Consider the following 17,348-nt stretch of genomic DNA (forward strand, 5'->3'; position numbering starts at 1 on the left):
TTTTTTTTAACTACACCCGAATGTTAAGCTGGGTATACACTTGACGACCGGCAAATCTTCAAACAAAAAGAAGAGGAGATTCCGCACAGAACCAAGAAGATGTGATTTTATAGATGAATAATTAATTAATTGTCATTTGTATTTATAAAAACCAATCATACCACATTGCTCAAAAATGATTTTTTCTTAATTTTTGATGTTGGTGGTGCTCCCAAAGCCTAGTATAAACATACAGTCAGGTGCATAAGTATTGCGACATTGACAGAATTTTCATATTTTGGCCTCTATTCACCACCACAATGGCTTTGAAATGAAACAAAAAATGTGCTTTAACTGCAGACTTTCAGATTTAATTTGAGGGTAATTACATCCAAATCAGGTGAACGGTGTAGGAATTACAACGGTTTCTATATGTGCCTCCCACTTTTTAAGGGGCCAAAAGTAATGGGACTATCAACTCAAAAGCTATTTCATGGACAGGTGTGGGCTATTCCCTCGTTATTTCATTATCAATTAAGCAGGTAATAGGTCTGGAGTTGATTCTAGGTTTGACATTTGCATTTGGAATCAGTTGCTGCCGACTGTCAATATGAGATCCAAAGAGCTGTCACTATCAGTGAAGCAAGCCATCATTAGGCTGAAAAATCAAAACAAACCCATCAGAGAGATAGCAAAAACATTAGGTGTGGCCAAATCAACTGTTTGGAACACTGTTAAAAAGAAAGAACGCTCGGGAGAGCTCAGTAACACCAAAAGACCCGGAAGACCACGGAAAACAACTGTGGTGGATGACAGAAGAATTATTTCCCTGGTGAAGGAAAAACCCCTTCACAACAGTTGGCCAAATCAAGAACACTCTCCAGGAGGTAGGTGTATATGTGTCAAAGTCAACAATCAAGAGAAGACTTCACAAGAGTGAATATAGAGGGTTCACCACAAGATGTAAATCATTGGTGAGCCTCAAAAACAGGAAGACCAGATTAGAGTTTGCCAAACAACATCTAAAAAAGCCATTACAGTTCTGGAACAACATCCTATGGACAGATGAGACAAAGATCAACTTGTACCAGAGTGGTGGGAAGAGAAGAGTATGGAGAAGGAAAGGAACTGCTCATGATCCAAAACATACCACATCATCAGTGAAGCATGGTGGTGATAGTGTCATGGCGTGGGCATGTATGGCTGCCAATGGAACTGGTTCCCTTATATTTATTGATGATGTGACTGCTGACAAAAGCAGCAGAATGAATTCTGAAGTGTTTCGGGCAATATTATATGCTCATATTCAGTCAAATGCTTCAGAACTCATTGGACAGCCCTTCACAGTGCAGATGGATAATGACCCGAAGCATACTGCAAAAGCAACCAAAGAGTTTTTAAGGCTAAAAAGTAGAATGTTATGCAATGGCCAAGTCAAACCCCTGACCTGAATCCGATTGAGCATGCATTTCACTTGATGAAGACAAAACTGAAGACATTTGCAGTAGAGGCCTGGCAGAGCATCACCAGGGATGAAACCCAGCGTCTGGTGATGTCTATACGTTCCAGACTTCAGGCTGTAATTGCCTGCAAAGGATTTGCAACAAAGTATTAAAAAGTGAAAGTTACATTTAAGATTGTTTAGTTTGTCCCATTACTTTTGGCCCCTTAAAAAGTGGAAGGCACATATAGAAACCGTTGTAATTCCTACACCGTTCACCTGATTTGGATGTAATTACCCTCAAATTAAATCTGAAAGTCTGCAGTTTAAGCACATCTTGTCTGTTTCATTTCAAAGCCATTGTGGTGGTGAAAAGATGCCAAAACATGAAAATTCTGTCAATGTCCCAATATTTATGCACCTGACTGTATGTAAACACAGAAAGAGAAGAAAGGCTCTTTGCTGGGGCACACTTTGATAAGATTTCAAATAACAATAACATTTAAAATGTAACTTTTATTATACTTATATAAAAATATGAGGTAATGGATACACATATGGTCGGATTATAAATAAACCATATAAATATAATGCTCAGATAAGGTAAGCTAGACCGAGGTTGAACGGCGAAAATAATACAACAAATCGACATTCCACACAACACACATGAGATGAGAATCAAAAGTCTCCAGTCCGTATAATGATGGTGTATGGATATATACAGTTCATGCAATGTCTGTCTCATGTGTTGTCCCAATCCTCCAATGTGGATTAACCTATGGCACCTGGTATTCCTAGGTGGTCTCCCATCCAAGTACTGACCAGGCCTGTTGCTGTATTGCTTCCAAGATCAGACGAGGTTGGTCAGATTCAGAAACGTATGACTGTAGGTTCAATTCATATGGCAGAGATAAATGTCCCTTGACACATGAGTTTTAAATATTAGCATGAAAAATGTAGGACTAACACTCAAAGGAGAGTCTAATTAGTAATAAAACAAATTATGAAAAAAGTTATGCATGGGCATATTTTAATCTTGAAGCATAAACTTGCTGTACATAGTTATGCTATACACATATTATCATTATACATTCTACTGTGGTTCATGTGATATAAGAATCCAATTGTTAACAAATTCAGTGTTAATCAAAGATAATATCAATAGTGAATTAGTGGTTATTACATAACCAGTGCCAGATAGCATGTATTAAACTTAGCCTATGTAAAGACCAAAATAACATCTGCAATATATCTCATTAACAAACTCCCAAAAGCTTGTATCACACTCTGCCTGCATGCATAATTCCAAATGAAAGCAGGTCAGCCCTTTTATAATTGATCACTCAGTTTTTACATTGCATAATTCCCAAATAAGTTTTTTAGCATGACATCCAAGTTGTGAACACAGTATATAGTCAGCATAGACTTTAAAAGAAAGGGGAATTGTATGATAATAAGTGCTTGATATAAAAAATGATCTATCAAAAATAAAGACTGACAACCACAATCCTCGGTCTCTATTTATTCTGCATACACTCTGGGCATATCAGACAACATATAATCGACACAAGCTAATTACGAGATTGGTAACTACAAGCGCTACAACAGATAGTAAGTCTGTCAGCAGAAATACAATGTCATAAACTCAGGGCACACCAAACAGCATATACTCGGCATGGGCTGATAAAGAGATCAAATGGCTGAAAGCGCTGCAGCAGACAGTGGGGGAGATGTACGAAGCCCAGAAACGGTATCAGCGCACGTTATGTGCGCTGATACCGCTTCTCCCCGATGTATGATCGGGGGTCTGGGTGGTAAATGACAGGGGCGCTGTGCGCCCCTGTCATTATCGGCGCTGCTATCTATAAGATAGCAGCGCCGACAGCAGGGCCATGTATGAACGGTCATAACACATGACCGTTCGGCCGGCTGTAGCTGTCGTTATCGACAGCTACAGCCTGGCGCTAGCCTATCCCCACAGCAGGGACAGCGCTGTCCCTGCTGCAGTGGCTGCCGGCTCCAGGGCTCCACGTGGGGATCTCGCGATACTTGCGAGATCCCGCGCATGCTCAGTGGAGCCGGCCGGGACAGAGACACAGCGCATCAGCACTAGGTTGATGCGCTGCTGTCTCTAGCGGGTAGCGCCGGAGGGGGGAGTTAACGCTCCCCTTCTCCGGTCGATGAGATGTTTATACATCTCATCGGTAGTGCTTCCTGCTTCGCCTCAGTAAAGAGGCGAAGCGGGAAGCGTTATAGCGGCACGTTAAGTGCCGCTATAATACATCTACCCCAATGAATCTGTCAGTGGTGATACAATACCAATAAGGGGTCCAGTTCATTCATCTGCTGAACCTCCAAGTGTTGTGCGGCAAGTGGATTGAAAGGAGGACGCGCGTTTTGCCTAAGTGCAGGCTTGTTTACCTCACCATTCATTATTTGCATGCAGGCAGAGTGTGATACAAGCTATTGGGAGTCTGTTAATGAGATATATTGCAGATGTTATTTTGGTCTTTACATAGGCTAAGTTTAACACATGCTATCTGGCACTGGTTATGTAATAATCACTAATTCACTATTGATATTATCTTTGATTAACACTGAATTTGTTAACGATTGGATTCTTATATCACATGAACCACAATAGAATGTATAATGATAATATGTGTATAGCGTAACTATGTACAGCAAGCTTACGCTTCAAGATTAAAGTATGCCCATGCATTACTTTTTTCATAATTTGTTTTATTACTAATTGGACTCTCCTTTGAGTGTTAATCCTACATTTTTCATGCTAATATTTAAAACTCATGTGTCAAGGGACATTTATCTCTGCCATATGAATTGAACCTACAGTCATACGTTTCTGAATCTGCCCAATCTCGTCTGATCTTGGAAGCAATACAGCAACAGGCCTGGTCAGTACTTGGATGGAAGACCACCTAGGAATACCAGGTGCCATAGGTTAAATCCACATTGGAGGATTGGGACAACACATGAGACAGACATTGCATGAACTGTATTTATCCATACACCATCATTATATGGACTGGAGACTTTTTATTCTCATCCCATGTGTGTTGTGTGGAATGTGGATTTGTTGTATTATTTTCGCCGTTCAAGCTTGGTCTATCTGACCGTATCCGAGCATTATATTTATATGCTTTATTTATAATCCGACCAGATGTGTATTTTAAATGTTTTTGTTATTTGAAATCTTATCAAAGTGTGCCCCAGCAAAGAGCCTTTCTTCTCTGTGTTTAGACCGGCAAATCTTGTCGATGGTCGGGGCAATTTACCTTCGCTCCGGATCATTCAAGATTGCCGGTACACACTAGAAGATTTAATGAACAATTGAGCAATGTGTTTTTCAGTCCTTCATTAATATGCACTGCACGGCATGCGATATCTTCAGTTTGGTCTGCACTGTAGGCCGAACAGAAGATGCGATGAATGATGCACAGGAACACGCAATAGTGCGTACACACTAGATGATGTTGACAATTTGTCATGTCAATTCGTCTAAAATCGTCATATCGTCCAATTTATCGCCTAGTGTGTACCCAGTGATTAAAGAAGAAGCAATGTTAGATATTGTCAGTCAAATGGCTTTAAATGCTACAATAAAAAGAAAGGGACTTTACTAGCTTAGCATTTATATGTGATAAATAATTAAATATATGTTTTTAAATGGTAAAACTAGGGTTTTTTCCTCTTACTGGATTGGATGCAAAAATAAAATAGAGCAATTAAATTAACCCTGCTGTGACGCCAATGCCAGCAAAGCAGCAGCAATTTTTGTGGTAGAATTATAGGTGCATTCCTTATTCTTAACTGCCTAATTGCAATTATGCATATGTTTCCGCAACTAAAATACTAACAAGATTTAGCTGAATGCAAGATATTACAAGACAATCTCCAAGAGGCAGAAATAGCACAAATATCAAGGCATTTCTTATCATGTTCAGAGGTTTTTTCATTGTACAAAGGTGTAAAACCTGAGGCTATGTACACACAGCTTTATTTCATATACCTCTCCCTTTCATTCTGTTTTGTGTTACGAGAACAGATGAATATTAGCTATGCACATGGATACTTTATGAAAGATGATAACTGAACAAGAATAGGTGAAAAGACAATATGGCTTCTTTCCCCAGTCCTTGCCCTCCTATCCACGTCTATGTATCAGTGTCTAACCATGATTAATAGCATGTATCTGTTTCATCTCCATTCTCCTGTCTACAGCTAGCAGGGAGGGGAGATGAATACATAAATGGCCATTAGCAAATTGCCTAAAATGTAATCTTATCACTTATTCCAAGGGAATTTGTTATGCTAAACCTAGATGCACAAGATGTATTTCACAGTATAAGCTACACAATTAGGTATTAGAAATATTGGGGCTTATGTATTAATAATCGCGGCACTGCAGCGCTAATTAGCCTTTTTTGTAGGAGATTTCGGTGAAATCTCCTGCGTTAGGGTTATTGGTTGATAAATAGACCCAATAGACAGTACCTTTACATCCCTTTATCTTCATAAGTTATTTAAGACCTGAATAAGGGGCCCATTTATCATTGTACCATATATTTGCGGTTTAATCCCTGAAAACACCAGTTTTCGGGGGTTAACCGCAAATATTAAGTTTTCCCCAGATGTATGACAGAGGGACAGCAGCAGATATCTCCGATACCTGAAAGATATTTTATAGGCAGAAAGATTTTTATTTTCTTTTACTTTGAGTATATTTACTAAATGTCGATTTTTTAATTCCATTTTCTGTTGATTTAAATTGGTTGAAAACGCCTCAAAATCGACTTTCTAATGCACTGCCAAAATCTCTCATACACTAATGCAACATGAGGTGATTTTGGCCAGTGTAAATGCATTCAGTTTGGAACTTTCTGGTCAAAACTGAATGGAAACAGAACCAGAAAAACAGACATTGAAGCATATACAAAAAAGAAGCATGAACAGATCACTATGAGCTGTGCATGCAGCTTAGGGTTAAAATAGGTTAAAAAAAACATGTAGGGTCCTCCTCCCTTAAACCCATAACCAGTCCTGGACCTTTTAGCCTGTTCTGGTCATGGAAAATCGGGGGAAAAACTAGCATTTGGTTTCCCCTATTATAAATAACTGGTAATAATAATAATTAGTTAGCACCAGGCTGTACCAGCAGGGGCTGTAATGCCACAGCAGGATGACACACATCATGCGATGACACACAGCATGCGGTCCTTCTGCCAAAGCATTAACCAGCCCCAGAATGGTCAGCACAGGGCTGGAGATCCTCGGAAAGGGAGGACCCCCCAAAAAATGTGTCTCCCCCTCCCGAGCTCTTTCCTGCATCCCTGGTGGCGCTGGATGCAAGGTTAATGGGTTAAATGAAGAATTAATATTGATCTTCACAGTGGAACTACAGGTACTAGCCTGCCCTTTGGCACTTGTGGAACCACAAGTGCCAGCAGGCCGGTGAGGTATACTGCTCTGAACTCCCCCTGCTAGTCTTGGAGATGAGACATGGAGAGTCTCAATGAGTGGCGCTGCACAACACCATCAACGCTCATTGTCCTGATGCCTATCTTGCCCTCACAGGAATTACTGTGACTGGTATAGACTGTGACTGATGCTATCCTGAACATACTTTGACTAACACCCCTGACAGACTCTGGCTGACGCAATCACTAACAGTCTCTGGCAGTACTTTTATTTATATCCTTACGCCGGGTACACACTAGAAGATATGTTGGCGCGATCCCACGGATCAGGTTGACATATCGGACGCATTGTGTAGTGTGTACCCACTATGTGCACCCCTCCTGCCTGACATCGGGGTGATTCCATCGTCCATGCATGCATGGAAGATGGAGCGACCCAGCTGCCAACACGGGCATGATCAATGGTGCCGGTGAACCACATATCGGGTGGTTGTTCACTGGATTGTGCATTGTGTACCACCCGCCCGATATACAGTCAGGTCCATAAATATTGGGACATTGACAGAATTTTCATATTTTGTCCTCTTTTCACCACCACAATGGCTTTGAAATGAAACAAACAAGATGTGCTTTAACTGCAGACTTTCAGATTTAATTTGAGGGTAATTACATCCAAATCAGGTGAACGGTGTAGGAATTACAACGGTTTCTATATGTGCCTCCCACTTTTCAAGGGGCCAAAAGTAATGGGACAAACTAAACAATCCTAAATCTAACTTTCACTTTTTAATACTTTGTTGAAAATCCTTTGCAGGCAATTACAGCCTGAAGTCTGGAACGCATAGACATCACCAGACGCTGGGTTTCATCCCTGGTGATGCTCTGCCAGGCCTCTACTGCAAATGTCTTCAGTTCCTGCTTGTTCTTGGGGCATTTTCCCTTCAGTTTTGTCTTCATCGAGTGAAATGCATGCTCAATCGGATTCAGATCAGGGGATTGACTTGGCCATTGCATAACTTTCCACTTTTTAGCCTTAAAAAACTCTTTGGTTGATTTTGCAGTATGCTTCGGGTCATTGTCCATCTGCACTGTGAAGCGCTGTCCAATGAGTTCTGAAGCATTTGACTGAATATGAGCATATAATATTGCCCGAAACACTTCAGAATTCATTCTGCTGCTTTTGTCAGCAGTCACATCATCAATAAATACAAGGAAACCAGTTCCATTGGCAGCCATACATGCCCACGCCATGACACTACCACCACCATGCTTCACTGATGAGGTGGTATGTTTTGGATCATGAGCAGTTCCTTTCCTTCTCTTCTCTTCCCATTACTCTGGTACAAGTTGATCTTTGTCTCATCTGTCCATAGGATGTTGTTCCAGAACTGTAATGGCTTTTTTAGATGTTGTTTGGCAAACTATAATCTGGTCTTCCTGTTTTTGAGGCTCACCAATGATTTACATCTTGTGGTGAACCCTCTATATTCACTCTTGTGAAGTCTTCTCTTGATTGTTGACTTTGACACATATACATCTACCTCCTGGAGAGTGCTCTTGATTTGGCCAACTGTTGTGAATGGGTTTTTCTTCACCAGGGAAATAATTATTTTGTCATCCACCACAGTTGTTTTCCGTGGTCTTCCGGGTCTTTTGGTGTTGCTGAGCTCTCCGGTGCATTCTTTCTTTTTAAGAATGTTCCAAACAGTTGATTTGGCCACACCTAATGTTTTTGCTATCTCTCTGATGGGTTTGTTTTGATTTTTCAGCCTAATGATGGCTTGCTTCACTGATAGTGACAGCTCTTTGGATCTCATATTGAGAGTTGACAGCAACTGATTCAAAATGCAAATGTCACACCTAGAATCAACTCCAGACCTTTTACCTGCTTAATTGATAATGAAATAACAAGGGAATAGCCCACACCTGTCCATGAAATAGCTTTTGAGTTGATAGTCCCATTAGTTTTGGCCCCTTAAAAAGTGGGAGGCACATATTGAAACTGTTGTAATTCCTACACCGTTCACCCGATTTGGATGTAATTACTATCAAATTAAATCTGAAAGTCTGCAGTTAAAGCACATTTTGTTTGTTTCATTTCAAAACCATTGTGGCGGTGAACAGAGGCCAAAATCTGAAAATTCTGTCAATGTCCCAATATTTATGGACCTGACTGTATGTGCTAATGTGTCCCCGGCTTTAGTTTCTTGCAGCACTGTTCTGGCTGCAGTTCCGTTGCTGTAGTTTCCTCGCTTGTGAGGGTCACGTCTTCCTAATGCTGGGTACACACAGGGCGATATATCCTTCATACAGCTGACGAACAATATATCGTCCTGACCATCTGGTAGTATCTATGTACACACACAATATGTTGCATATGGACGGCAGATGCAATATATTGTGCTTATACATCGTTCACACCTGCTTGTGACCGAACAACCGACCCATATGCTGGCCACAGGAACCAGAGTAAATTATATCACAACTGGTTCTTCTGGCCAGACATATTGGGTCTGATTCAGAGACGGACGCAATGGCGATTTTTGCGCATGCATATAAGCCACACGGCACACGTCCTGAGATTGTCTTTCAATTCTGCACGCACAGAAAACCCATTTGCAAAATGAGTGAGAGGTAGTCAGTGTTTGAGGGAGGTAACAGAGGGGTCAGAAAAACGCATGTGTGTCTTGCCGTTTAAACGCCGTCACATGAATGCATAATTTAGCCATTGTGATTACATACGCAGCATGCTGGTCAGGGATGCCACTAGGACAAGATGGCTGCTTGATGTCGGTCGATGTTACCGATATTTATGAGAAGGCAGCAGTGAGTGTACTTATGCACTGGAGATTACAACAAAGAAGTGGCACTACCCAGAGTCACCTCAGTTGGGTACTGGGTAAAAAGTAACACATGCAATATAATTACATAAACTGGTATATTGTACTGTTAGGTGCTGCCGTATAACCAAGGTAGTCACCTAGGGAGAATACTCGAGCAAGAAAGAAAAAATAAACAACGGCGTAAAAAAGTGCATATACTTATGTACCAATTCTCATAAATAAAGTAATATAATATATTACAAAAAGAACCGTGTGAATAAATTAGATAACAAATATACAATTTAATAGGCACAATTTAAAAACAACAATGTGTAATATTTTACATCATAAAAATATATCATAATGCTATGAGGTGCTGATATAATTCTTGTACAGTATGTGGAAAACAATTAGTCCACCAGGAACAGATAGAAAGCTCAATCATTGGAAAATATTGTAATAAGCTGCAACTTGCACAGATATAATTAACGGTACCACTCAGTTAATTTAGGGATACTGAAGCAGTACCAGCGGGGTATGGAATAACCTGCAACCTGTGCAGTCCCTTGCTGTTGTATATATTCCACGGCTTCTGAAAATAAGTCTGAAGAGGACTTGGAGTGAATGATCCGGTCTGTGTGCCTGAATCAGACCCGGTCGCAAGCGCTGAGCGCTCGCAACCGGGTCGATGTTTGACCACTGGGCATGCGCACGACAGAGCCGGCTCCGTCGTGCGCATGCGCGAGACCCGGCTAGCGACGGGTGCTCCATCGCTCCGGGTCTCGCACCAAAGGGGGCGAGCTGTCGATGGTAAGTGACAGCTCGCCCCGTTTGGTAGGCATGGCCGAGGGGTGGCTTCACAAACGGGGGCGTTCCCAAGCGATGATGTCAGTGGGAGAACTTCCGGCTCTATTAGAGACGAAAGCTCTCTGGAGCTTGCGGCCACGAGACCCTACCACAAGGGTCTTGTCGCAAGCGTGATGGTTGCGATGGTCTTGACCATCGCGACCATCAACCTGGCCGCTCGCTATATTTGTGGGTGGTCACCCACAGCTATGCGAGCGGCCAGGAGGCCGCTCCAAATAAAAAAAAAAAACGCCCTGATTCAGAGCGAGCGCTATTTCAGAGCGTCCATTTGTGAATCAGGCGCTGAGATATAGCGAGGTGTTTCTTTCCAATGGTGGTATAGAGAGCACTGGTGAAATGGCCTGGGCGTCATTATGCTCGGGTTAGGCTTTGGAACTTTTAGCATATTTTTGCAGCTGCGTTCCGTGCAAAACCGCAGCTGTAATCGCATTAGCGTCCATCTCTGAATCAAGTCCATTGTGCGGCAGATTGGTAAATGTGTATACACAATATTGTTTGTGCATAACCTTACCAAATCATTAGATCGGTTGGCTGGTTGGCCGGCCGGCTGGCCGATCTGCTGTTCTAGTGTGTACCATACTTGCCAACTCTCCTTAATTGTCAGGGAGACTCCCTGAAATAGCACCAATCTCCCTGACTCCCTGAAAATAAAAAAGTCTAGCAATCTCCTTGAAGCTGTTATATATATATATATAAAAAAAATGAGATATATAAATTCAAAATGGATCATTAGTATAATTTTCCTTCATTTGATTATAAGGCACAATGGTGCAGATGTATGAAGCTCTGGAAAGTGATAAAGTGCAGAGTGATAACCGTCCAGCCACTCAGCTCCCTACTGTCATGTTAAAGGCTGTGTTTGAAAAATGTCAGTTGGGAGCTGATTGGCTGGTCTTTTATCACTCTCCACTTTATCACTTCACAGACCTTCATACATCTGCCCCATTGATCCCTATGGCTACATGCATTTTCTGAAAAGTATCAGTGTGTTTTCATCAACAAATAGATCTTTCTAACTGTGTTGCAGCTTGTTTACATGTGGATGTAAGTCAATTTTATGACACGTCTCTCAGATGTAGAGGTACACGCCCACTTTACCACCACGGTCATAGTTGTTGCTTTCACAATCTCCCTGAAAAGCTTTTTGAAAAGTAGGCAAGCATGGTATGTACCACACATAAGCTCGTTCAGCAGCATGTGCTGCAGCTCATTACTTATACCCCTTTTACACCAACCTAAAAATCATGGGATTTTTGTCGGTGTAAATGGATCCACCCAGGTCCAGGGACCCAAGGATCCAACTCGGGTACTTTGCAGGGTTGGCCATGAGTAGTTCCCGTGCCACCCTGCAATGTAAATGGTGCAGTCCGGATCACAATGACCTGGGTCATGCCGCATGCCACCCGATTGAACGGCTTCAGTGGCACGTGGGGATTACATCATCTCCAAGCGTCCACTACAACACCGGAAGAGCCGAGTCACTGCAGACCCGACTCCGCTGTGAACGCCGCCCACTCGGAAATATCCTGGGTCGGCGCCACAGTCTAAAGGGGTACGTTCCGGGTCTGATCCGGATTGGAAACCTGGCCGGATTCAGACCTGCTCGCTAGATGCGTTCGCACGCAGCCGTCAGCTGCCAAAGTATGCAAATCCCACGATCGCACGGCAAGACATAAGCACGCCCACTATGTCTTTCTTGGCGTGCGATCTCGTGTGTATTTAGACTAGGGATGTGCAGGCTCGGATAGGTTCGAGTTTGCACGTGGAGTTCGGATTTTTCCCTCCAAAAAAACGGAACTCAGAACGAGGCAAAACGTCATCTTACATGGACGAACATCATCATTCCTGGACAAAAGTCCAGGAATGATGATGTTCGTCCATGTAAGATGACGTTTTGCCTCGTTCTGAGTTCCGTTTTTTTGGAGGGAAAAATCCGAACTCCACGTGCAAACTCGAACCTATCCGAGCCTGCACATCCCTAATTTAGACGCCCACCATCCTGTCTTAAGACGCCCACTTTCCTTTAGTAACACATGTCATCTCCAGGAAGTGTGTTTAACAATCGGTAACATCGAGTAACATCGGACCCATACGCAGCACTTTTGGCTGACCATACCCTACCGCAGGCACTGCGAGTGCTTCAGTGTGTAATTCAGCCATGTGACATGTATTCTGACGCCGCATCTTAATTATGCACGCCTCTGAAGCGGTGTTAAGATGCACAGACACGCCTGCGTTCGCACCACCACACCCCTGTTTCCATCGACCACCTCCTGTCACCACCTACAAACGGCTCGTTCTGTCACTCATTCTAGTGAGATGTCTATGTACAGGGTGCGAACGCTTCCCGATCGCATGGACTAGTTTGCGCACTGTGTCTTATACGCATGCGCACATTGCAAACATCGGCAGGCCACGTGCAAACGCAGTCTAGTGAGCGGGTTTGAATCGGCCCCCTGTTCCAACCCCCGGGTCAGACCCGGAACTTTGGTATAAAAGTGGTATTACAGACTTTTAACCCCATTACTGTAAGAAAACAACCTTATCTTCCGACTGTCCCAATTTTGTAGGGACAATTCTGAATCGCAGATCTTAAAAGGGACAGAGCTTACAAAAAAATTAAGAAAAAAAGTTTGCATTTTGTGGAGTATTGGGCAGGATTTGGGTAGCATAGATCAGATTTATTTTGTCCAAGTTCTACATGTCTCAATGTTAGGAGGTATGGTTGAGTTACTGTATATATGGGCACTTACATTGTGAGTCCTCCCTTTTCAATATTTTGTTGCTTAAACATACTGTATGTATTTAAACTGTGCAATCAGCAATATTACATAAAGCCCCAGACCAGATATATGCTACCTGAGGTTTGGCTCCACAAACTGTTTTTGTGCTCCCTTAATCTTCAGAAATCAAGTTATTATATTGGGACCCAGCTGTGTTTCTATCCCAGCACAATAGCACACAGACATTTATGGCCCCAGAACAATCCATTGACAATCATGAGTACAGCTAAAGAATGTATGTGCGCCAATGCCATAGATATTGCTGCCTGCAAATCATCACTGGAATTTAAAAACGACAACCAGTAATGTTGTTATATGCATGCATTACAAAGTACTTTTTTTTGTACCAGTACTGATTGTGAAAGAAAGTAATCTCCAGCTGCAACAATCTGCATACCGCAATAAGCGGGTCGGTATTATCTATCATTGTGAAGGGCTGTCTGCAAGGACTTACATGCAGCAACATTGCCATACATCCCAACTGCCCCAATTCTAGCAGGACAGTCCTGATTTTGATGGAGTACTACGTAGTCCAGCCCATCATTTTTTTTCAATTTGCAGCCACCAGAAGTACTGACCTGGGTTTAAGGCTGACAGTTATAACCAATCAGCTTCTAACTGTCATTTTACAGACTGTGCTACAAAAATGACAGACGCTGATTGGTTGTTACGAGCAACTTATCCCCTAGATTTAATAAATCTTCGTAACTGAACTGAGCTCCAGCCTCCAGGAGAAATAGAGAGGGAGGTCCTTCCTTTGGCTGTCTATCTGCGATTGGCTGAGAGTATGCATGTGACAGTGGTTGCTAGAAGAGTCAGTGTGTGTGTGTGTGTGACTGAAGGCAGGCTACTGCTATTGCTGCTGCTGCTGCTGCTGCTGCTATGTGAGTAGTTCTTTCAGAATATGGCTGCATTTCATTAACATCAGACCCAGCAACATCACCTGTTCCATTAGGTACAAAATGCTCTGCTCCTGGACTTCATTCTTAATTTATGATTGCAGACACCTGTGGTGAAACTCCTGTCTTATCAATTAGCTAGTTCAGCACAGGTGACTGCAATCATACATTAGTTGGGAAGTCCAGGAGCAGAGCATTGTGTACCTGATGGAAGGGGTCATGTTGGAGGGTAGGTAATATACTTGTGAACTATGGGCCGTATACAATTATCGGATGATTTTTATGCGATATTATCGATAATTTATCGCATTTTTATAGTGAGAAACAGGAGAAAAGTTTTCTCCATCTCAGACCTGGAAAAAAAAAAATGCAAAAGCCCTGTTTTTGCCTAAAAATGTGGGGATTTCTTTCAGAACCCTTTGGACATCCCCCCTCCCCCTTCCCTAATGATAAATTACCACAAAAAGTTTTCGTAAATTGCGTACTTTGTTGAAAAGCAACAGCGCAAGTTTTTGGCGGGAAAAAAAAACCAGGTGAAAATGGGTTTAAAGCATTAGGTCTGTTTTTTCGGGGGGCTGTACAGATGCGACAAGTGTTTTAAACATCGCACATGGCCACAGCAGGCATTTTTTAACGGTTATAGAGGCCTATTCATCATACCTAAAAATTCTCTGGAGATAATTAGGTTTAGAACTCGCATGGAGCTCTACCTAATTACCGGGGGAATTCCTCATTCCTCCTCCCCATAACTATCTATTCCGAAAAGCTGTCATTTTTGCGATGAGAGCTTTTTGGGAAATAGATAGTTGTCCCTCTCTACACTGCATTACCGCAGCTGTAATCTGTGCTGCGTATGCGCCGTTACATCTGTAAAACCAGCGCATGCGCAGTACTACCTACAGATGGGGTAATTCTGTCCCCCCCCTCCGTTCACCTCCCCCCGTCCCCGCACTTACCTGCCCGCTGCAGCGCCTCCGGCTCTGGTGGCTGTGCTGACACGTGCTCTCCCAGCAGACCACTACAGTTTAGACTAAACTTTATTGTGTTCTGCTGGGATCCAGCTCGGCTGCGGTGTGATAGACGGAAGATGCGACCCGGGCTACATTTGTTTTTTTGTGAATTTTTCTGTAATATATATAATATAATGATGTCACCAAACCTCTTGCTAAGACTGTCACACAAATTTTTTTTTTCCATATCTTTTTTTTCACTTCCTGAGTCTATATATTATCAGAGAATGTAACTAAAGCAGAGGGTTTATGCACTGGGTTTTGTTTTGAGGGAACATAATATTGCTTATCTAAAAAAAATGTTTCCAAACAGAAAGGTATGCATGTGCGGCCACATACACGGCCCACATCATTATATCATTCAGGGTACAATAGCCCCCGAAGCACTAAGAACTGATAGAGCAGTTATTTCAGGGCGTGAAAAATATTTTAGCCTGTCACCAGATGCTAGTTCTGAGGAATTTGATAAATATTTCCCAGTTCTGGTTACTTACGAGCACTGAGAAACGGGACTATAGTCACTGAATTTCTAGACATGCTATCATTCCATATTGCTAATATGCAGGGGAAACGGAACAGTGTTTTGGCCAGGATAAGGGGAAAGCTAACACCAGAACTTAAAGTGTATGCTATGGGCTGTCCTTGCCATCTGATTCATTTAATGGCAGCATATCCATCTAAATGCTTACAAAAGATTCTGAGGATTTAGATGTTATTTAATAAACAAAGAAACTGCTTTTCTCCAGCATTTTAGCCTAAAATATTGTTTCTCTATATTTAGTATAGTGAAAAGTGTGGCGTAATCACAGCCGCCATACAGTAGGTTTCAGTGGAGGCTGTGCACAAATGGCATTTATGTCTGCTCGGAAGAGCAGGGAAGAGACACTGGGCCTGATTCAGAGCCGGACTCTCTTTGAGAGCGCTCGCTCTGATTCAGGGCATCCCTGTGTTTTTTTTTAAAGACGGCCTCCTGGCCGCTCGCTAAGCTGTGGGTGACCACCCACTGCAATCTGTGCTGCACAGCAGATTGGATATGTCTGTGAACAACGTCGCAATGCACGGACGATATATATATTAGTGTGTACCCAGCTTTAGATGCAAGTCTATTATATACACATTTCACTACAGTTCTTCTTGCACTTGCTACAGTCTGGAATGGCAAGTACAATCAGAAAAACAAGTACAATCATAGGCGTATTTACAATGGGTGAAGGGTGTACGATGCACATGGGCCCCTATGGCCGCGCACCCTGCACCCAGATTTATACTTACCTTGTGCTGGCAAGCAGGTCCCTCCTTCTCTGTGGTGCCATCTTCCTAGTCACGTTTTCGGAATATGGCGCTGCACAGTGAAAGCACAGTGAAAGCATGCACCATCTTCCCAAATATCACTGGGAAGATGACACAGCATAGGAGTAGGTACCCGCTTGTCGGCATAATGTAAGTATATGCGGGGCTGAGGAGCCTGCTGCTCACAGAAAGTGGCCCACTGCATATGGGCCCCTTTCGGGCCTGAGTAGATTTGCCTATCGGGGCATATCTGTTGGGTGTGCTCAACCCAGGCTGCAAGGTACATAGTGATGATGTTGATCATCAGCACAGACCTTACAAGTATATAAAATTATTCTGAGTGGGGGGGAGGTGGGGTGGACACTCTCTCGAACGCTGCTCGGCATAGCGAGGTCACACCCCGTGACTTGTGGCATGTACCCATGATGCGTGGCCATGCCCCTGTTTACCCAGGCACGCACATGGAAGGAATTAAATTTTTTAATTTAAGCCCTGGTATGTCCCTGGATAGTGTGGACAGAGGCCCTGATTCAGAGCCGGACGCTCTGACAGAGCGCTCACTCTGAATCAGGGCCGTCCCTCTTGTTTTTTTGGAGCGGCCTCCTGGCCGCTCATATAGCTGTGGGTGACCACCCACAGCTATAGCGAGCGGCCAAAAAGATGGTCGCGATGGTCAAGACCATCGCGACCATCGGCCTTGCAACGAGGCCCTTGTGGTAGGGTCTCGTCTGCCGCAAGCCCTGGAGTGCTTTTGGCTCTGTCAGAGTGATGTCACAAGTGATGTCAGTGGGGCCGACCCCAGACGGTAGGCGTTCCCAT

The sequence above is a fragment of the Taudactylus pleione genome, unplaced genomic scaffold (assembly GCF_031769625.1).
Source record: "Taudactylus pleione unplaced genomic scaffold, aTauple2 ptg000375l, whole genome shotgun sequence".
NCBI lineage: Eukaryota > Metazoa > Chordata > Amphibia > Anura > Myobatrachidae > Taudactylus > Taudactylus pleione.